The sequence below is a fragment of the Panthera leo genome, chromosome A2, assembly GCF_018350215.1.
Source record: "Panthera leo isolate Ple1 chromosome A2, P.leo_Ple1_pat1.1, whole genome shotgun sequence".
In the NCBI taxonomy this organism is placed as follows: domain Eukaryota; kingdom Metazoa; phylum Chordata; class Mammalia; order Carnivora; family Felidae; genus Panthera; species Panthera leo.
The window spans coordinates 69,236,876-69,258,969 of NC_056680.1; the positions used below are offsets into that span (position 1 = coordinate 69,236,876).

At 43.2% G+C, this 22,094-nt stretch overlaps 1 protein-coding gene and 1 long non-coding RNA gene across 3 annotated transcripts in view; one reads left to right on the forward strand and one right to left on the reverse strand.

Moving 5' to 3' along the window:
• Positions 1-22,094, reverse strand: part of VOPP1 (VOPP1 WW domain binding protein) — a 110,357-nt gene that overhangs the window by 36,536 nt on the left and 51,727 nt on the right. The gene's annotated exons all lie outside the window — the stretch shown is intronic.
• LOC122205619 lies at positions 12,608-21,499 on the forward strand. Of its 2 annotated transcripts, none has more exons than XR_006196169.1 (3): positions 12,608-12,787; positions 13,197-13,290; positions 20,926-21,499. It is a non-coding gene; the product is annotated as an uncharacterized LOC122205619 (long non-coding RNA). The 2 variants fall into 2 exon arrangements; XR_006196171.1 differs by having other exon boundaries at positions 13,197-13,286.

Consider the following 22,094-nt stretch of genomic DNA (forward strand, 5'->3'; position numbering starts at 1 on the left):
CCCTGGGTAAATAGCAGGAAGTCCCTGGGGCAGAGGCGACAGATGGAAATTCAGCGACCACTCTTTAGTATGCTTTAACTAGGGACAGCATATTGATTCCCCCAAATGCCTGTACCACTCTGTGTCAATAACTCTCCACAATTAGCAGATAGTTTAATCATTACAGATAGAAATAATACAGTAAGATGTGAGATTAGGTAAAAGTATGATGTTCGTTTGGAAAGGGCTCTCCATGCTGCTGTAATAAATTATACATCAGAACAGTGTTGTTTAGCTACTGTGACCGACTAATGGATTGTGAAATCAGGTTATTAGGTTGTGATATCCATTTTACAGAGGCAAAGATCGATTTTAAAGAAATCCTAAGACATGACACGTAAGAAGTGTTTTGCGAAACTTCTCTTTTGACCACATATATACCCTTACAGACGTGTGTGTACTAGGCTGCACCACGAAGGCTGTTTCCTCAAAGCTCTGTTGTGTAAGCCCCAAAAGTGGACAAGCTCAAATTGTGTTGTGTCTGTATCAGCTTCTTTACCCTCCTGGTAGGTCGTGGGCAGCATCAGGTCCAACCAGAAGGTCACTTCCTGCTGGCAGTGGTGCTGGGCTGAGGTCCTTTCAGGCCCCCCGTGACTTCTGCCTGGGTGATACTGGTCAAATGGCTATTGCATTTTTGCTCCCAACTCTACTAAAAGTTGCCCTGCAACGATCCAATTCTGGAAGATGCAACTCTCAGAAAGGCCCCCTCCAGCAGGAATGGCCCCTGCTCACCTGCCTGCTTATAAGCACCCCATGAAGGGAGGAGGTGGCTGACGAGCGGTAGAGAACAGAGATGGCAGATGTTTGTGGATTGGGAGAAATGAGACTGTTCTCTTCCCGGCTCAGAATACTTGCTCTCCATGGCTCTGCTGCCTTTGCCGCCATGAAATTTCCTGTGTATCTCTCTCCAGGTTTTACCCCTAATGAGATAACCAGAGCTGCCTCAGGCACAGTCAGAGCTGAAGGCAGACTCAGCTAAACTCAGGTAAACACGAACTTGGTATAAAGAAGGAAGGTAGGTATAGGGATAAACATTTGGTGAATGATCGACTTTCAAGAGCTGAATTTGATAAAATGCTTGCCCTCCAGAGCTGTACTTATGAGCAAGCGTTTGCTACTTTGAAACCTAAGCCCTGCAGTGTCCTATTTCCCAGGTTAGAGAAAACATGTAAGACAAGAACCCCTACAAGCCTTTTGTCTCAAATTCTACACACACACACACACACACACACACACACACACACACACACACTCCCCTCAGCCCAAGAATGAAGGCAGAAGCATAATGATTTTGAGTTCCTAATTCAAATTACTCTCTGTTATCAAGATTCAACGTCTAAGTGCTCTTACTTTTCAGGATCCAAATTTGGAACACTAGCAGCAAATATGTATGGTCAACTAATTATCTGCTTTCTTTGCTCAAAACAGAGCATCCTTTATGCTTCCTTGCTTAGCTGAAGACCCATTCAGTCCAAACATACTCTTGCTCATTCTGCAGTCCTGGACTGGCTCCCAGTGTGGATACTGGCGAGTGCCAGACTCTTGAAGGAGCACGCAATTACCCATGGGGTGACACTCTTACCCATTTCTCTCTGCTACTTTTTTTTTTTCCCAGTGGACCTGCTGGTAAAGTAGGGCCCCAAGAACACACCTATTGGCATTGCAAATGGCTGTGATTACAAAAGGAATGTTAAATGTAACGCTGAGCTGAATAAAAAAGTAGGAAACACTAGCAGCCTGTCCAGCATACTAAATAAGCCATCGTCTGACACATCAGGTCTAGTGCCTAAGTCTCAAATGGCACTGGTGTTCCAAAAGCCCGCTCAAGACTAACTATGCTCATTACCTTCACTGTGCGGGCCACAGAGGAAGTCCGGACAGAGACAAGAGAATTTTCCTTCTTGTTCCACTCTGTGTGCCTCCCCTCAGACTTGCAATAGAAAAGAACAAATGGGACTTTTAACTAAATTCACTCCTCAACATATCTACCTTTCAAGCTTAGACTCGGAGACACACACTGCTGACACAGAGGTGTGGAAACAGCACGTCCACCGGCTGCAGTGGGTCCCTGGCCGAGCTTCCTGTCAGCCAGGCCTTCTTCAATGTATCCATGAGCCAAACATACATTTCTCATGAGATCAGAGACATAGATGTTAATTTGTTATTAAGTACATTGCAGAGATAAAAGGAGACTGTCTAGCCCATCCTCCAGTAAAGGATTGGTAGTGAGGTCCTGAGGATACATAATGTAAAAGGAAGCATATGTCTGGAAACGCATCTGCCAAAAGTTAGAAATGTGTCATAGTAGCGATTAAATGCAAATAGAACAGAATGGCTCCTCTGGGAGTTTCAAGAGTCTAAGAAGTAAGCACATGTCATGCTCGGCACTGCCCAGGAGGGAAGGGGTCTGGCCACTGGACATATTTTCTCTTTGCTGTTGAGTCACATAAATCTCAAGGGCAGAAAAGGATAACATACCGGGGAAGGGAATGTTCAACATTAATCAACTCACAAAATCTTTGTAGTAAAGAAAACAGGCCAGATATTCATATGTTAACTCTTTCATGTGGTGTAAAATGGTAATATATACTGAAAATGATTCATGGTGGGGCACTTGGCTGGCTCAGTCAATTAAGCTTCCGACTTCAGCTCAGGTCATGATCTCATGATTCGTGAGTTTGAGCCCCGCACTGGGCTCTGTGCTGACAGCCTGGAGCCTGCTTTCAATTCTGTGTCTCCCTCTCTCTCTGACCCTCCTCCACTTGTGCTCTCTCTCTCTCAAAACTAAATAAATATTAAAAAATAATTTTAAGCTGACTCATGGAAAATCATCTCAGCATCTGGAGGAACAACAAAAATAAGCGTTCAGAGTGGGGGTCTAGAAATGGAGTTTGTGGGGTTTGCTAATTTATTTTTGGTGTTAAATAAAGAACAGGGCATTGCTAACAAATGAAAACTTTGGAGTTTTAAGTAATTTCCTGTCAACACTGTTTCATTTAAAATTCCAATCTATTCCATTACCTGCTATATTAAGTCTCAGCAAACCACCCCCTTCCTTCTACGTTTCTGCCAGTACAACGCATGTCCCCTGTCCAATCCTGACTGTCTTAGTTTGACAGGTGGCCTGCTCTCCTCGATTGTATGCTGTATGTATCCTGATAGCTAGCCTTCCTCTTACACTCCTTTTATTATCGTTTGTTTGCTCCCACAGAGCAAAGCACATGGCAGATGCTTGAAGCCTTACGGAGTTCAAATCAGGAAATACATTCAACATTATCAAAGACCCTCAATTAACCTGTGAGAAACAGGACTCCTTAGAAAAACTAAACACATGCCTACAAGGTTTGGAGAAAACTCCAAAAGGCAAGTGAAACTCTGGGGTGAGGGACAAAGCAGAGGTCAGCTTAATCCTTGGCCCACCCAGTGCCCTTGGGAAATCTCCTTGACACATCTTGCAAGAGCTTGAAGAACTCTGTGCCTTCCTAGTATGGAGGACATCCCCCTCTGACCGCAGCATGGGACGGGCTTTCCCCTTCCACCCCCTCCCACAGACACTGTCCACTCACGACTGCAGGATCTCCTGAGGTGCACGCCTCTCACGATTCTGGGGCATTCTTCCTCAGGCAGAGTCCACGTCTGGCCCTCACTGGTCCTATTCCCACCTCCCAGGGCCATCACACAATAAGCAGCCCCATCAACGTCTGAAAGAATCCTCATGGTTTCCGCAGTCTTCTCCTCTCCAGGAACATATCGAGTATAGTTTTGGTACAATCTCAGTTTCCCATCCTCAGGAAGAATGTCCATTCACTCTCATTTGTACACTTACTGCAGCCTTAGTACCAATATTTTAAGCCAGCTGAATCATAGCGACATTCCAGTTTTTTCACTCAGTAAGTTGTATCTTCCCATCCTATACAGTAGGGGCTACAGGACCTAAATATAGGATCTAATAGTTAGCTCTAATCAAACTTCATGTTTGAAATCTGGTCTATTATTTAGTCGGTCAGGAGCTTCCGGAACCTCATTCTGTCACTCTAAGCATTCACTGTGCCTTTGAGTCTTCTGTCATTTAAATGAAGAATGGGAGTCAAGTTTTCTTGGGACCTGGGAATGTGCAACCTCACCCAGCCCATTTTGTTCCTCCTGTCTACAGTGCCCCCATAGCAGATGACGGGGCACGGCAGTGTCCAATAACAGCCCAGTAAGGTCAGGTGGACAATGAGGCCTGGGCCTCAACATCAAATGGACTCTTGCCACACCTTAATGCTGAAATCTAGAACCAGAGATCTTCTGAAAGCCTGACAGGCTGCCTAGAATAAGAAAATCAAAGGAATGGGAATGCAAGCTGCTGCAGCCACTGTGGAAAACAGTATGGAGGTTCCTCAAGAAACTAAAACTAGAACTACCCTACGACCCAGCAATTGCACTACTAGGCATTTATCCACGGGATACAGGTGTGCTGTTTCGAAGGGACACATGCACCCCCATGTTTATAGCAGCACTCTCCACAATAGCCAAAGTATGGAAAGAACCCAAATGTCCATCGATGGATGAATGGATAAAGAAGATGTGGCATATATATATATATATATATATATATATATATATATATATATACATACATACACACACACACACACACATACACACACAGTGGAGTATTACTCGGCAATCAAAAAGGATGAAATCTTGCCATTTGCAACTACGTGGATAGAACTGGAGGGTATTATGCTAAGTGAAATGAGTCAGTCAGAGAAAGAGAAAAATCATAGGACTTTACTCATATGAGGACTTTAAGAGACAAAACAGATGAACATAAGGGAAGGGAAACAAAAATAATATAAAAACAGGGAGGTGGACAAAACAGAAGAGACTCATAAATATGGAGAACAAACTGAGGGGTTCCTGGAGGGGTTGTGGGAGGGGGGGATGGGCTAAATGGGTAAGGGGCACTAGGGAATCTACTCCTGAAAGCATTGTTGCACTATATGCTAATTTGGATGTAAATTTAAAAAAATTAAAAATAAAATTAAATAAATAAAGAGGAAATAATAAACCCCAAGTATTTTACAGTTAAATAAAAAAAGAAAATCAAAGGAAGAGAAAGAAAGAAACCCACCCTGCTAAATGAGTCCTGGCCTAGCTGCGTGGGATGTGGGGGTGGGGGGCAGGGGTGTGGACTGAAATTGCACACCATGCAGGAGGAGTGGCTACCTGAACACTCAGACCCAGCACTAAGTGGGTTCTAGGACACTAACCAGCTGTCCTATATGCTGACCACTCAGAGCGTTCAGTGCCTGGATGAAAAGAAAGCAGTATGTGAATTATATATTCACTTATAATAAAGAGGAAGTTGGAAGGAAGAAAGGATCCAAGACCTCCTCTCCCTACAGCTTGTGAGTGTGACTGCTACAGTATGCCTTCCATATTGTCACTCAAATCAGTGACAAAGTATTGAGGATGGAGCCAATGGTGAGCTCCATTAGAGCTTTCTTCCATGTTGGTATTTTATTAATCTTAATTTATAGGGACAGCTCTTATACCAGTTACAGATCCACCCACCTGGCCCATTTAGAGCAGAATTCCCTGTCTCATCGCTGAGCTATCATGTGAGAGGCTATTAAATGTCCCCATGAAACTGAGGCACACTGTCAAGTTGCAGATCTCCCAGTCTTATGGTCCCTTTGAAAAAAATGAGCCCAACCTCACAGGACATTAGAGGAGTAAACCCAAATTAGTTCCAGATGATCTCAGAATATCCCTTTAATAATCTCTTCTAGATGATTCTCCTGAAGCCTCCACCTAGGAGCCCCCTTCTCGAGCAAATGCCCTGGGTGATGAGCTCACTTTTCATCTTTTGCACATGCCCTTTTAAAACCTCAGCCTGGTGGGCTGCTTGCTTCCTAAGCATATCGACAGCCTGAGTAGTCCCGCCTCTTCCCTCCTAAACAAGGTATCTTCCTGAAATGTCCCACCAACTCCCTGAAGCATCACTTCCAGATGCATATCAATGAGTCACAGCCATCTCTTGCCCAAAATTGAGTCTGTCATCCTAAAATCTATTAGTCACCATCAATTCTACCTTCCTATAACAAGCTTTTTTATGATATTATACTATTTAATATAATTTTTCATTTTCAGCCTTAGGACGGCATAACATGGCAGATCATAGCTCTGGCTTGCCTTTCAGACCCCAACCTACTATGGGAAAGTTCTCCATTTGAATGAAACAGCAATAAGTCTCCCCTGCAAACAGGGAAGGACGAGGTCCAGGGGGAGCACCTAGCTCTCCAAGTGCTCACACTCTGTGTTGAGCACTCAGGAAAATGGTTCTCCAGAACCATCAGGTAGCTTTAAAAAACACCCATGCCTTTTGGTTGTGAATCACTCCTCTCAGGTGAGTCTGGTACACAGCCAGGACTGAGAGCCAAAGGATCTAAATTTGGAGAGCTCTTGTCTCTTCCTCCTTTCTCGTCACCCAGTCAAGAGAGCAGGGGTAAGGTGCGAGTTTGTGCTTGTGCATGTGAGTGCGTGCATGTGGTGGGGTTTATTGTTTTTATTTTTCTGCCAATTAAAAAAGCACTTTTACTGAGGCATAATTGTTATGCAAAAAAACTTCACATATTTAATGCACGCAGTTAGATGTTTGGACATACGAAAACACTGTGATACAATCATCACAATCAAAGTAATACACATATTCGGATCAGTTTCGATAGTAAATATCTGTGAGAGAAAGACTTTTTTTTTTTTTAACGTTTATTTATTTTTGAGACAGAGAGAGACACAGCATGAACGGGGGAAGGGCAGAGAGAGAGGGAGACACAGAATCGGAAGCAAGCTCCAGGCTCTGAGCCATCAGCCTAGAGCCCGACGCGGGGCTCGAACTCGCGGAACGTGAGATCATGACCTGAGCTGAAGTCGGACGCTTAACCGACTGAGCCACCCAGGCGCCCCGAGAAAGACTTTTTTTAAAGGACTTTCATCTCTCCAATCACACGTTTTAAGCCTTTCATCTGTCTGGCTGTCAAGACAAAAACTTCACAGATTTGAAGATGAGCTGATGGTTCATTCTTTCTGTCAATGTCAGTTGACTATTGATTTGTCAGTATCATTTCTTTCCCGGTGTGACTTTGTGTCCCTGACAGGCAGGGCTGTGCCTATCTGTTGAGACAAGGTCCTACTTTGATGATATTTTAACTCTGATCTGGTTGACATACCCCATGGCAAAGTCAACCATCTCTGGGCTCTGAAGAAGGTGGGAAGGACAGCTGCCCCATGAGTTGTTTCTCCAGAGGCACATCTTTTACTAGAAAACATCTCAAATAAACCAGGACTGGTTGTCCTTAGGGTGGCATATGGGGATTACCTAGGGAATTTTTACTTTTGCCACGGAAGAAAACACTATAAATGCTTATGATAAGTCCTAAAAGTAACAGACCAAATGGCTTACAAAGGGCTCATTCCCTTGCCATGTAGCCCTTGAATCGCTGATGCCTCAGAGCACTTGTGCCCACTGTTGAGGTGAGGAGATGAGGTAAAATGGACCCGGAGGATTGAAACCACAGCTGACTTTTGCTAACTCCAAGTTCGGAGACTCTAACCTTGTGTTTCTGGGAGAGGTTTCTCCTCTTTTCTCCTTTCAGACAGAAAGGATCTGATCACTTAAAATCAGTTTCATTCAACTCTGTCCTGAAAACCAAAGGACTTATTCCTCTAGCTCTGGATTAACTCTCAGACTGGAAAACTAAATTCTGGCAAGAAGAGTGAATTAACATGGAAAATGAAAAACAGAAGTGAAGTACTATGATCTTACAGAATTTAAATCTGTTAATACATTTCATTTTATTTAAATAGAACTACCATAACACTACAAATGGAATGATAAGAATTTGCCATTACAATCTTTAAAGCAGACAGACTCTAGTGCCAATTAGCTCAAAAATCTTAAAAATTAGAGTCAAGATGACACCTGGCTTACTTTCTCAGCTTTACTTTTACTTGGGTGATGAACTCCTATTTACATGCTCAGAACTCTTAAATCTACACTCTATCCCTGGACTCCCTCCTGAGCTACAAAAACAAAGCTCCCATGATCCATGCTTCTGGGATGTTCTGCAAGAACTTCAAACTCAACATGGACATAGCTGACATCCTCTACTCCCTCTTCTGCTAAATCCCTCCTTAAAACCTGTCCTTTGCATGATCTCTCTCACTATCTGCCCAAATGGAGACCTCTGAGTAACTGAGTCCCTTTATTCCCACACTGGTTCTTCTGTGAAATACCATTCCAGCCCACCACTGTGTTCTTTAGCTCTGTCTTCATAGGGTCAGACCTTCCATATTTTGCCCTGACTACAGCAATAACCTCCTCATTTTGAGACAACAACCGCCTCATTTACATGGCTCTCAGCCGTGTACTGTCCTGACAGCTTTCTGACAGACCAAGCTGATGCACTGTGCAGAAGGAAGTCTCCACTGGACCCTTCTCAATGAGCCTCACACTCCTTTTTCCACCTCATCCCCTGCCACCTGCCAGGCACCCTGAACTCTAGCCTTGTGGTTCCCCAAATATATGATGCATCTTCATACTTCCATGCCTTACACTTCACTAAAGCCTCTGAAACTGCTCCTCACCCTTCAAAGGTCAGCTTTGTGAAGTCTTCCCTAACACCACCCCTAATTCTCCCCCATACAGCATGACTCCCCCTTTGCTAGATCTCCATTGATACAGTTCTCATCACGTACTGTATTATTGTTCATCGTTAACAGCATCTGTCTTCCATACGGGACCCCGAGCTTAAGAGCAGTCCTATGTCATTCCTTTAGGTACTGCCCGGGTGCCTACCATGGCTCCGGGCACATCATAAGTGCCTGGCCTTAAGCAAAAGTGACAATGCAGTAGAAAGGAGACTCCTCAAGATGAAATAGCACATTAACTACCATGAACTCAGAGTACAAGGGTACTTTGATGACAATATGACACCCAGTGCTGGTGAAGATGGCTGGAAACAGGTGCTCTCGTACATTCTTGGCTGATTATATCATGAGAGCTTTGGGGAGGCTAGTCTGGCAGTATTTACTAAAATGTAACATAAGCATAACCTTTGCTAACACAATTACATTTCTGCAAAATCATCCCATGACAAAAATAAGTTCAAGCATATCAAGATATAGTATGTACAGAGATGTTTATCGAGTAGTGGGGCACACTGAAATCCTTTCTACAAACTCCTGGGACCAGATATGTGGAGAACTCAGAACCGTTTGGATTCGTGGATGATAAGATTGCATAATACCACTGAGCACAATCTGCACTGAAATTCACAAAACACCTGTTAAGATAATCAAACAAGAGGCCATCAGCTGAGGTGGCATCACAGCCTATGTAAGCAAACCCAAACCTAAGCTAGAGTCAATTCCTGTAAATGCCTCAAGGTTAAGAACCACTCACAAATAGACAGCTAGGGTCTCCCGAATAATGCAACCACTTACATTACAGCCCATTAAATAATTTCCTTGATTTGCTTCTCTATAAAATCCTTGCCCCAAGTTCCTGTTGGTAGAGTGCTCCTAACAACTTTCATTATGGGATTGCCCAATTTGGATGGATGTTTACACAAATAAACTCTAACATTTTCTAATATGCCCCAGTTTATCTTTTAACACATCATGCTAGATGGAATTTTACAAAGAATAGCCCTGTGTCTGTGCAAATCCATTTCTGCTACCAAGTGAATTACTTAAAAATTTGCTCACATAAACATTCTCTGGGATAGCTCACATGTTAGACAATAAAACGAATCTCTATAAATGGAAGAATAATGAAATCATGTAGTGCATCTCTTCTGACCACAATGGTATAAACTAGAAATCCATTATAAGAAAAAATATGGAAAAAACACAAACGTGGAGAATCAACAGCATACTATTAAACAACCAATGGGTCAATGAAGAAATCAAAGAGGAAATAAAAAATACATGGAGACAAATAAAAATGAAAACACAATGATCCAAAATGTTTAGGATGCAGTGAAATCAGTTCTAAGAGAGAAATTATAGCACTCCATTTAGAAATAAGGAAAATCTCGGGTAAATAATCTAACCTTATATCTAAAGACACTAGAAAAAGAAGAACAAAGCCCAAAGTCGGTAGAAGGAAAGAAATAATAAAGAACAGAGCAGAAATAAAAGAACTAGAAGGATAGAAAAGATCAATGAAACCAAAAACTAGCTCTTTGAAAAGGTAAACAAAACTGATAAAGTTTTAGCAAGATTCTTCAAGAAATAAATAGCACCCAAATAAATAAAATCAGAAATGAAGTAACAACTGATACCACAGAAATACAAAGGATTGTAAATGACTACTATGAAAAATTACATGTCAACATATTGGACAACCTAGAAGAAATGGATAAACTCCTAGAAACATACAATCTTCCAAAACTGAAATTACTAAGAAAGAGAAAATGTGAATAGACCAATACTGGCAATGAAATTGAATCAGTAATCAAAAAACTCCCAGCAAACACAAGTCCAGGACCAGACGGATTCACAGGTAAATTCTATGAAACATTTAAAGAAAAGTTAATACCTCTTCTCTTCAAGCTAGTCCAAAAAAATTAAGAGGAAGGAAAGCTTCCAAATATATTCTATGAGGCCAGCATTATCCTAACACCAAAACCAGACCAAAGGGCACTACAAAATAAGAAAACTACAGGCCAATATTTCTGATGAACTTAGATGGAAAAATTTTCAACAAAATATGAGCAAACCACACTCAACAATACATTAAAAGGATTATTCACCATGACCAAGTGTGATTTATTCCAGGAATGCAAGGATGACTCAACATTCACAAACAAATCTATGTGATATACCACACTACCAAAATGAAGGATAAAAATCATATGATCATCTCAATACATGTAGAAAAAGCATTTGACAAAATGCAAAATCTGTTCATGATAAAATCTCTCAACAAAGAAGGTTGAAAAGGGGCTCCTGGGTGGCTCAGCTGGTAAAGCATCCAACTTCAGCTTAGCTCATGATCTCACAGTTCATCGGTTTAAGCCCCACATTATTAGGCTCTGTGCTGACACCTCGGAGCCTAGAGCCTGCTTCAGATTCTGTCTCCCTCTCTCTCTGCCCCTCCCCCACTCATGCTCTGACCTTCTCTCTCTCTCAAGAATAAATAAACATTAAAAAATTTTTAAAAATTATTTATGAATACCATGTTAAATTTTAGAAAATTAGAAATGGAATTTGGACCTTCAGTAGTAAAAACAAAACAAAACAAAACAAAACAGAATGGACACTACCTGAACATACAATGATTACAGGGAAATGTGTGGGTTACGGTGACTCCCCAGGGAATACTCTATTATAAAAAATAATGAGGTTGTTTTGTATACGGATTCAGAGGACTATATACAATATGTAAACTCAAAAAATCAAATTACCCAATATATACAGAAATAAGGCATTTTAGGGTTGTCTGTGTTCATTTGGGTTGCTATAACAAAATACCACTAGCTAATAAACAACATAAAGTTAATTCTCACTGTTCTGGAGTCTGGCAAGTCCAAGATCAATGATCACGATCATGTTCTCATGAGGGCCCTCTTTCTTTTTTTTTTTTTAATTTTTTTTTTAATGTTTATTTATTTTTGAGACAGAGAGAGACAGAGCATGAGCAGGGAAGGGGCAGAGAGAGAGGGAGACACAGAATGTGAAGCAGGCTCCAGGCTCTGAGCTGTCAGCACAGAGCCCGACGCGGGGCTCGAACTCACAAACTGTGAGATCATGACCTGAGCTGAAGTCAGACGCTTAACCGACTGAGCCACCCAGGCGCCCCGTGAGGGCCCTCTTTCTGGTTCATAGCTGGTGCCTCCTTGCTGTGCTTTCCCTCAACGGTGGAAGGAACAAGGGATCTCTTCAGAGCCTCTTTTATAAAAAGCATTCTGAGGGCTCAGCCTTCATGACCTAACCACCTCCCAAAAGCTTGACTTCCTAGTACCATCACCTTGGGGGCTTAGGATTCAACATATGAATTTTGGGGTAACACAAACATTCAGACCACAGCAGGAGTCTAGAGATGTGAAGGGTGAATAATCAGGGGAATCTTTCTCCCTGTTCTGAGGACAAGAAAATGCCAACTTCCACCAAGAATCTTCCTTGCTAAGCCCAACAATAAGAACTGAGGAAGAAGAAAAATTCTTTAGAGTATCTGTCCCCAGACTAGACCAGACACCTCCCCCTCCCAAGGCTGCTAAGTAAAGGCTGTGCTCAGCTGCCTCATCATGGCAGAACAGCAAGGGGCGGGTGAGGACTGCATGGTGAAGGAGGTATGCCTGCTCCCTCACCCCACACTTCTTTCCACTCTGCACATCCCTCAAGTTCCCAATGCTACTGGGAGGAGAGCAGGGCACATGGAGTCCAGCTGACCTCACAGAGAGGAAACTCCATCAGGCTCAGGGTCTGACAACACAATAGGGAGGGTGGTGCACACCAGTGCCTAGTAATGATCGGAGGTGGCCCTGGAATGTCTCAGTGCCCCTGGAAGTGACCTTGGCACCTAAAAGTCTAGCAGGCAGCTAAGGTGGCCCTGCCTGGCCTGGTCCTGGCTCTCCACATCCTGTTTCTAGGATATAGATGTGACATCTGCAAATAACACTTCATGCACTCAGACCATTAATTACTGACAGCAGAGAAATAAACCTAGAGAGACACAATAAACCAGGGTAATGTGAGTACTTTAAAAGAAGTTTCGACACTCCAATGGGAGACTTGGGAACAGGGCCTGAAAAGGCCTGGTCACAAGGGAAGAGCAGTACTGGAAAGAATGACCTCTACCCAGTGCTCCCCAGTGCTGGGCACATGCTGCTGCTGGATAAGCTATGGACCATGAATTCCGGGATGGCAGGTCCTGGCTCCCTCATCTTTATGTCCCATGGTCCCTCCCACTCACTCTCCAGCCCCTTTAGTAGTGGTGTGGAAATAGCAGGGACTCGATACATGTTAGAGGAATTAATGCATGACCCTGGTGATGTACTCATTAATTCTCTTTCATGTATTCTATCTTTTGTATTTGACCAAAACACTTTCCATGTATTTGACCAAAACACTGTTCCCTTTCCTTTTCTCCTTTGAGCTAGGTGCGGTGTGGATTCCCTCGAGTCTCAGTGGAGGTGACTTCTGAGAAATTTCCCCAGATTCTCTTTCATCTGAACCCACAACGAAAATCAGTGAGTAAGTGTCGTCTGGGTGGCTCAGCCAGTTAAGCATCCGGCTCGTGGTTTCGGCTCAGGTCATGATCTTGAGGTTCATGAGCTCGGCAGGTGTGGAGCCTGCTTGGGACTCTGTCTCCCTCTGTCTCTCTGCCCCTCCCCCGATCACTCTCTCTGTCTCTCTCAGAATAAATAAATAAATAAATAAACTAAACTAAACTAAGTGAGTAAAAGAAACATCTAGAATTCAAATACTCTACACCTCTGTTCCAGCCACAGATGTGACCACTTGGCAAAAGGTCCCTAAAGAAGACATAAACCCAGGTTAATGGCTTAACCTCTCCTGTTGCTAGTTATTTCATTTGTAAAACTGGATAGTATGGTCTTGAGGTTTTCTTAGTATTCTATGAAAATACAGATAAATCAAGGACCACCTTTGGGTCAAACCTTTCCCACTTGCCAGCTATCCAGAGGGCCACTAGGTTATCTTGCTTCAAAATCATTGTTGTCTAGTGAAGATTACCCAACTCACTTTTAACCTACCCTCAATTTTCTAGAAGGGATTACTAGATTCATTTCTATTCATAAAGACCAGGAAACATGCACATGTAAATGACCAGCTTCCTCTGGCCTGTTTAAAATCATATGAAAAAAAAGTCATTGTCTGAATAAGCATTCACACACATGACTGTCGCAAAGCTCCAGCTCAGCACCTCCTAGGAAGATATCTTAGGAACCTCAGAATCTGAAACAGTAAGTGGTCACAGGCGCCTAGATCCATCCCGCTGGCTGACTGTGTGATTAACCTCTTTTCCTACTGTTGTGTCAGTACTAAGACCTGCAGAAGAAAAATGACTCGTTGCTTTGAAAGAAAATATTAAGTGGCTGTTTTGTCTTTGGCAGGAAGGGTGGACCCTTATTGAGCTGAAATCCATCCCACATTGGTATGCTGTTTCTGCTACAATACATAAGCCTCCTCGGTCATTCACCTTTTATTCTCTATGCTGTAAATTACTCTGCACAGACAGCTATAGAATAAGTAGGTGTCATAGAATAAGCAGGATGAGACCTTCGAGATTACCTAGCATAGGAAACTGGGACTCAGGAAAGTCAGATTTGCCCACAATAACCTAATGGCAGAGTAGGACTAGAGAAGGTCTTGTCTTCCAGTCCCTAAAATATTTTCCATCACCAAAGACTGATGGTGATTCACTCTTGCCTTCTCCACCCCCTACCATTTGTTTCAGTTACTAAATGTGCCCCAAACACCTTCTGTGTCAGGCCCTGTGTTAGCACAGAGATATGGAAATCATCAAGACAGAACTCATACCCTCAAAAGATTCCCAGGTTAGGGAGGAAGGAGACAACCAATGTTTTACTTTGGCAACAGTAAGTCTGATGATGGAACACGGTAGCAAAGGACCAGAGAAGGATACACATCCCTCAGCTGAAACAGAGATAAAGGAAGAGAGGCCACTATCAAAAGCTTTCTGAAGGCGATCACACATATGCCAAGCTCAGAAAGGTCGCTGCACATAGTAAGCGCTCAGTACATGTCAGCTATTGTTATTTTCAGTCCTTGTATTGTCATGAATTCCCTCACAATTCCCCTGACATTGTAGAGGACCCTGTGTCAGCTACAGTGTGGGAAAACACGGGGACACGCTCTACTCTGTCTTGGTCTGAAGAAGACATGGAAATATGTGTGGATCCTGGTGACCATTGTACAGTGAGCTGGGGCTGTAAGGCACTGCCAGCCTTCCATGCGAGGCTCGTACACCACTGTCCACTTTGGAGGAGGCCCTGAGGTCCCTGGCCCCACCCTAGGAAACCTACCCATCTACATGCCCATGGAACATGTTGCACTTACTTCTGCTTTGCAAGCTGTCTCCCACCTCTGGTTTTGAAGATACATGTCTGTCCATGGATGGCGACTGAGGACAAGAGTGTCTCCGGGACAAGCCTCAGACTGCAAATCTCAGCAGAAAGAGCTTGAACAGAGGAGAGACACTGCTCCTGATCTGCGAGGTCCTCCCCTGCAACTGCCCAGGAAGGGGCTGGTTATGGCCATGATGCTATTCAATCCAGCACCAAGGGCACCCTGTGCCAACCTCTGGATATGGGACCCAGGCTGGGAAGGGCCCTTCCGAGAGTCACCAAGAGCATGTCTCACAGTGAGACAAGCTCATCCAGTCTTCCTGTCCCTCCGGGGCAGCAATCCTTGTATATGAAGTCAGGGATCCCATGATGTCATCTATGGACACAGACCCCCGACCCTCCCCAAGCCATATCAGTGATGATACACACATTATGAACGTGCACAGCAGTGTCAACCCTCACTGCAACTGAATGTGGTAGCTACCATTACCACAGCTACTTTCTAACGGGAGAAAGAAGGCCTAAAGCCAAGTGATCGGCCAGGTTGCTCAGCTGGTGAGAGCAGGAGGGCCCAGAACTAGCTCTCCTGTGCCGCATGACTGTCCTTCCGCACCCTCAGGAGCAGAGGGTACACTACCTGAGACAGGACACCAGCTCCCAGGCACCCGACAAGGAATTCAGTGCCTCCTACCGCTACCCGGGCATCAAAGCAAGCTCCAGAATGTGACACTGCATTTAGACTCTTCTGTGACAAATGCCACCTCTGACTGCATACTTTCTGGACTCTAAACAAATAGGGAGGACAAGAGTGCTCCTTTGGATGTGTGTGGCCCTGTGCCTGCCTCTACCCCGGGACATGCTTCTTGGCAAGGACCTTCCCTTATCTTCCCACCTCGTGCCTCCTGCAGCTCTGATGGTGTTTTACGCTGTGTAGACAAAGCAGGAGGGTGGGGGTGGGGGGAGCGTTGTGTGAGCAAGCCCCTGACAGAAGAACAATTCAAGTGGAGACGGAAAGCAAAGGAACTGGATTCGGTGAGTCCACATGACCACCCAGCTATTTTGAGTGGCTCAAAATAGCTCCTGTTGCCAGGAGGACCCACAAGGAAGCCCTGAACCAAAGTAGGAAAAGACGCACATTTTAATTAAAGGCTTTTGGAAGGGCAGCTTGTAGACAAGAAAGAAAGGTAGTAGAGTGAAGGGCAGGGGGAAAGAAAAAAAAAATAGGAAGTCTGAAACGCGTGGCTTCTCTGTTCGGATTTCCAAGGGACTTGTTCTTCAAAAACAAGGGTAATGTTTTGTTTGTACGTTTATGTATGCAGACTTCTGGCTCAACAGGCACTAAGAAAAACACAAGTGCAAGAAACTAAAAAACTGACTGAAGGGAGAGGCAGAGAGAGACAGATGTATGTCTAGGTAGCTACAGTGGAAACCTAATTAACTTAAAAAAATAGCCTCTGTTAGCTTGGTAACTGTAGTGCTGGAATAAAATTCGGAAGCACACAGAGAGGCAGGGAAAGTAGGGATGCCATATAGGATTTCTGGTGAGATAAACACAATCAGATTTCAAATGCAAAAGTAAAATCTCTAAAACAAGTTCGCAAACTAAATGTCCTCTCCCTAATGCAGTCCATGATAAATTGTAAGCACAAAACAGAGGTGTTGTTTGGAATATATTTTCTGCAGGGGAAAAAGTCCTGTCACAGAATAAGAGGACGCCATCTTGAGTCTACATATCGTCAAGGAATTACGTACTTTGAAGAATTTCATACAAAGCACTCTACCCAGAAGAAATGAAAGGTAGAAGATACCAGGAATGTATTTTTTTAAGTGAGATCTGTTACAATTCATGGGTTTTAGATTGAATATTAAAGGTGCTTCAAAAAGAACTGCTCAGCCACGCATGATTATACTGCGGCTCCCTGGGGCACAGGCACCATCCCAGCCCTACACCGCTGTATCCCAGCAACAGACATGCTGGCAGACGCTCCACACATGTCTGTGGATGGAATGAACGGAATGCAGCCATCTCAGCCCCTCGAGCCGTACCTTGCACACTAAACGAGAGGCAGGTCTGGTTATCCAGTGGAGAGACCACACGGCACAGCCTGGATGTTGGCTCTTGACATTCAGGCTCCCTGTGAAGGCGAGCTCAAGCTGGCCATAAGCCACCTTAACCTGCACCACCATCTGTGCCAACACCATGGAAACCATGATGGATCCAGTTGGCTCTGGGGAACACCATACTCCCCATGTCTCCCATAGGCCCAAGTGCTTCTAATTGGGGTTGTGCTCTTTCTGTGCCTAGCATCTGGCCTGTAGCAAATCTATCCTTAAGCAGCATAAATGTGGATGGAGTAGAATTTATCCAAGCCACTTCTCCTCACTCCTCTTGGATAAAAATGCACCATCACCCCAACTTGATGGAAAGTAGGGAAGAAATCTTACCTGTGTCAAATACCTTGCTGGTGCAATGAAGTGGCAAGCTCAGTTGGTAGAAGAAACAACCTTGTATACACACACAGAAGAGATGCAAGCTGGCCTTGGGTGTGTATATATTTGTGTATGATTTCAGTGCTGACCATACACAGGCCCATGCTATACAGCCAGGTCAACACTCATGTCCGCATTTCAAGAAGAAGCTAACTGAGAAGGTCAAAGGGCCACTATATAATAGGGGAGTGACTGTAATGTGTGGATCTGGAGAAAGGCAGTGACTTCACAATATTGTGAATATACTACATGCTGCTGAATTGTTCACTTCAAAATGGTTCATTTTGCTATGTGAATTTCACCTCAATTTAAAAGAAAGTTATAGAACAAATATTTGCACCCTGATCTTCTGGACCCTGGAGCACTTAAAGTCTATGATTAAGGAAAAGGTGCCACAACAGGGGAAATAAAAACAGGAGAATCAACAGGCAGGAAATAAACTGTGCCAAGATGAAAGTAAACAGCCAGTATCATGCACTGTGGCAACCAGTGGGGTTAAATAAATGTACAGGTTGTGGCCCATCCTGGGAGCACTCACAGGGCACACAAGACTGTGTGAAGACTCTCAAAGATTTTATATCAGAGCCAAAATGAGGAAGAAGGAAGGAATTCTGAAGGAAGGCTTTCCAGACAGCGAAGAGCCTGCCAGCCAGAGAACTGGCTTGCAGAAGTCAGTGCTGGCCTGATGGTGGGGACTGGAAGGAAATGCACCCACTCAACATTTGGGGGTGTCTGCTGTGTGCCAGGCACTATCTTAGGCACTGGTTGTTCAAATATTCAAAACTCCTGGTCCTTGCCCTCATGGGACTCTTTTTTTTTTAATTTTTTTTTCATGTTTATTTTATTTTTGAGACAGAGAGAGACAGAGCATGAACGGGGGAGGGTCAGAGAGAGAGGGAGACACAGAATCTGAAACAGGCTCCAGGCTCTGAGCTGCCAGCACAGAGCCCGACGCGAGGCTCGAACTCACGGACCGTGAGATCATGACCTGAGCCGAAGTGGGACACTTAACTGACTGAGCCACCCAGGTGCCCCGGGACTCTTAATAAAGGAGATAAAACCAGGCAATATCTTAGAAAGCTATGGTTTAAAGGTGGCTAAGAATTTGGGCTTTGTTCCTGATGTTTTTAGGCAGGGAAGTGAAAGAAAATCTCAGTAATTTAGAAAGACGTGAGACCTTGATGAGAGAAGAGACTGAAAAAAGATAGAAATCTATCTACATATTCAATGCAATCCCTATCAAAATTCCAAGGGCATTTTCCCCAGAAATAGAAAAAACAAATCCTAAAATGGTATGAGCATAAAAATACATACATTGACCAACAGAACAGAATAGAGAGCCCAGACATAAACCCTTCCATATATCATCAGTGAACATTCGACAAGGGGGCCAACACTCAATGGGGAAAGAACAGTCTCTTCAACAAATAGTGCTGGGAAAACTAGAAAAATGCATACAAGATAATAAAACCAGACCTCTGTCTCACACCACTCACAAAAATTAACTTGGAATGGATCAAACACTTATAACACCTGATATACCAAAAATCCTAAAAGAAAATATAGGGAAGAAGCACCTCGACACTGGTCTTGACAAAGATTTTTTTGGATATGACACCAAAAGCACAAACAACAAAAGCAAACATCAGTAAAAGGGCTCTATACTACATCAAACTAAAAAACTATACACAGTAAAAGAAACAATCAACAAAATGAAAGGCAATCTACGGAATGGGAGAAAATATGTGTAAACCACTTATCAGATGAGGGGTGAATGTCCAAAATATACAAGGAACTTGTACAACTCAATGGGGGAAAATAACAATAATAATAATCCAATTAAAAACAGGCAGGGGCGTCTGAGTGGTTCAGCTGGTTAAGAGTCCAACTTCGGCTCAGGTCATGACCTCATGATTCATGGGTTTGAGCCCCGCGTCGTGCTCTGTGCTGACAGCTTAGAGCCTGGAGCCTGCTTCGGATTCTGTGTCTCCCTCTCTCTCTCTCTGCCCCTCCCCTGTTCACGCTCTGTCTCTCTCGCTCTCAAAAATAAACAAACATTAACTAAATAAAATAAAATAAAAATGGGCAGAAATGAACAGTTTCCCAAAGATAAACAAATGGCCAACAAGTACATGAAAAGGTGCTCAACGTCACTCATCATCAAGGAAATGCAAATCAAAACCATACACAGGTATCACCTCACACCTGTTAAAATGGCTACCAGCAAAAAGATAAGAGACAACAAGTGTCAGTGAGGACACAGAACCCTGTGCATTGCTAGGATTAGACATCGGTCCAGCCATTATGGAAAACAGTATGGAGAATCCTCAGAAAATTAAAAATAAAATTACAACACATGATCCAGGAATCCTACTTCTGGTTAAGTATGCAAAGGAAATGAAACAGCATCTCGAAGAGGCATCTGCACTCCCATGTTCACTGCAGCATTATTCACAATAGCTAAGATCTAGAAGCAATCTAAATGACCATCAACAGATTAATACATAAAGAAGATGCAGTGTATACATAAAGTGAAGTATAGCTCACCCCAAAGAAAGAGGGAAGTTCTGCCATTTTCAACAACATGGATGTACCTTGAGGGCATTATGGTAAGTGAAATAAGTCAGAGAAAGACAAATAGCATATGATCTCTTATTTGTGGAATCCAGAAAGCCAAATTCATCACAAGAGAGTAGAATGGTGGCTGCCAGAGTCTGGGGGTGGGGGAAATGAGGTATGAGTCAAAGAGTAAAAATTTCCAGTCATCATATGTATAAGTTCTAGGGATGTCATGAACAGCACAGTGATTATAGTTAACAATACTACATTATATGCTTGAAAGTTGCTAAGAGAGTCAATTTAAGTGTTCTCACCATGAAAAAGAAATAGCGATTATGGGACAAAATGGAGGTGTTCACGAAAGCTATGGTGGTAATCATTTTGCAATATGTAAGCATATCAAATCACGTTGTACCCCTTACGTTTATACCATGTTATATGTCAATTATATCTCACTAAAGCTGGCTAAAAAAGAAAGTATATGCAATGGTTCAGAAGAGCATTAACGCAGGTATGGATTCACATGAAGGCAGTGGGAACAGAGATCACAGGCAAGACTAGTGGGTATGGCTGGAGTTTTCAAGTGGCTGTGGGATTAAGTGACATTAATTTATGGAAAGGGCAGAGGACAATGTCTAGGCTATAGTAAATTCTCAGTGTTACTATTACTATGTTTTATATTGAGCCTCAGTGTTCTAATAATTGAGTGACTTTACTTTCCAATTTTTAGAGCCCCCACACATGAGAGGATCCAAACCAGCAGACCCACCGCACTAAAGACAAGAACAAGGCTTATCTCTGTATTCTCTGTCAGTACAAAACACCTTCCAAATATGGAGTGAATAAGGAAATGAATAAAGGAACAAACAAACAAGTAAATACAAGAACAGCAACGACCTCCAACTCCCAACCTGTAAGAAAACAAGAAATGGCTCCTCAGCTGATCTACAGAACACTTTGAGAAAGATTTGTTTTCAAGGAAGAATACATAGGAAGACGTCCCATATCTTGAATATGGAGCAGAATCAAGGAACTGGGCTTCCCAAGGAATATCCACTGTTCTAAGAATCTAAATATTTTACCTCCATGCTATCCCATAACCATTTTTATTCAAGCTGACAACTCTGTAATTAAAGTCCTTAGGCTGCTGCTTGATTTTTCCAAGTGGGCTTTGTCTTTTTGCAGCTGCAGAGGCTTTCTGCCAGAAGCCCTGCAATGTTGGGCATTGAGGACTCCTACTTGTCAACATGTCCCCATTCACAGGTGGGCAACCTTCCTCCTCCTGTATTTGTCTCTTCAAGATCAGAAACTCACCCCAAAATGGCAGGTAATAAAAAGGTACCTATTGGCCAATTAACAAATAACACTCTTTGCTACTATTATTATTTCCTGTCCAATCTCCCTATACACTAAAATATATAGTGTTTCTGCTATGATTACATATGTTACTGAAAATTATCATGTTTTATAAAATTCAATACCAAAAATAACAGAGTTTGGGGAAAAAATGGTTTGGGGCATTCCTCTCAAAACCTATGGAACCGCAAAATACAATAAAAATAATAACTGATAACCTTGAGAGTTAGTCTGACCATGTAGGCAGGTAGCTCAGCATAGTACGTGGCTAACTCAGCAGACATGTAAAAAAACCCTTAAAAACAACAGGGTAAAAGACAACAATGCTTTAATTAGAATAACACCAGCAGGCACCCAGGGCATAGGAAGAAACATATCCTGCTTGAAGCCAAGAGCCATGAAAGGCTGACTGTACCTGTCTGGGGCGGGGGGAGGGGGGGACAGGCCAGGTGATCTTTGTATTCATTGTCAACACACACACACACACGTACACGTACACGCACACATAGTCCAGCAGCTGAGCTAAGGACTTTTTCCCTATCC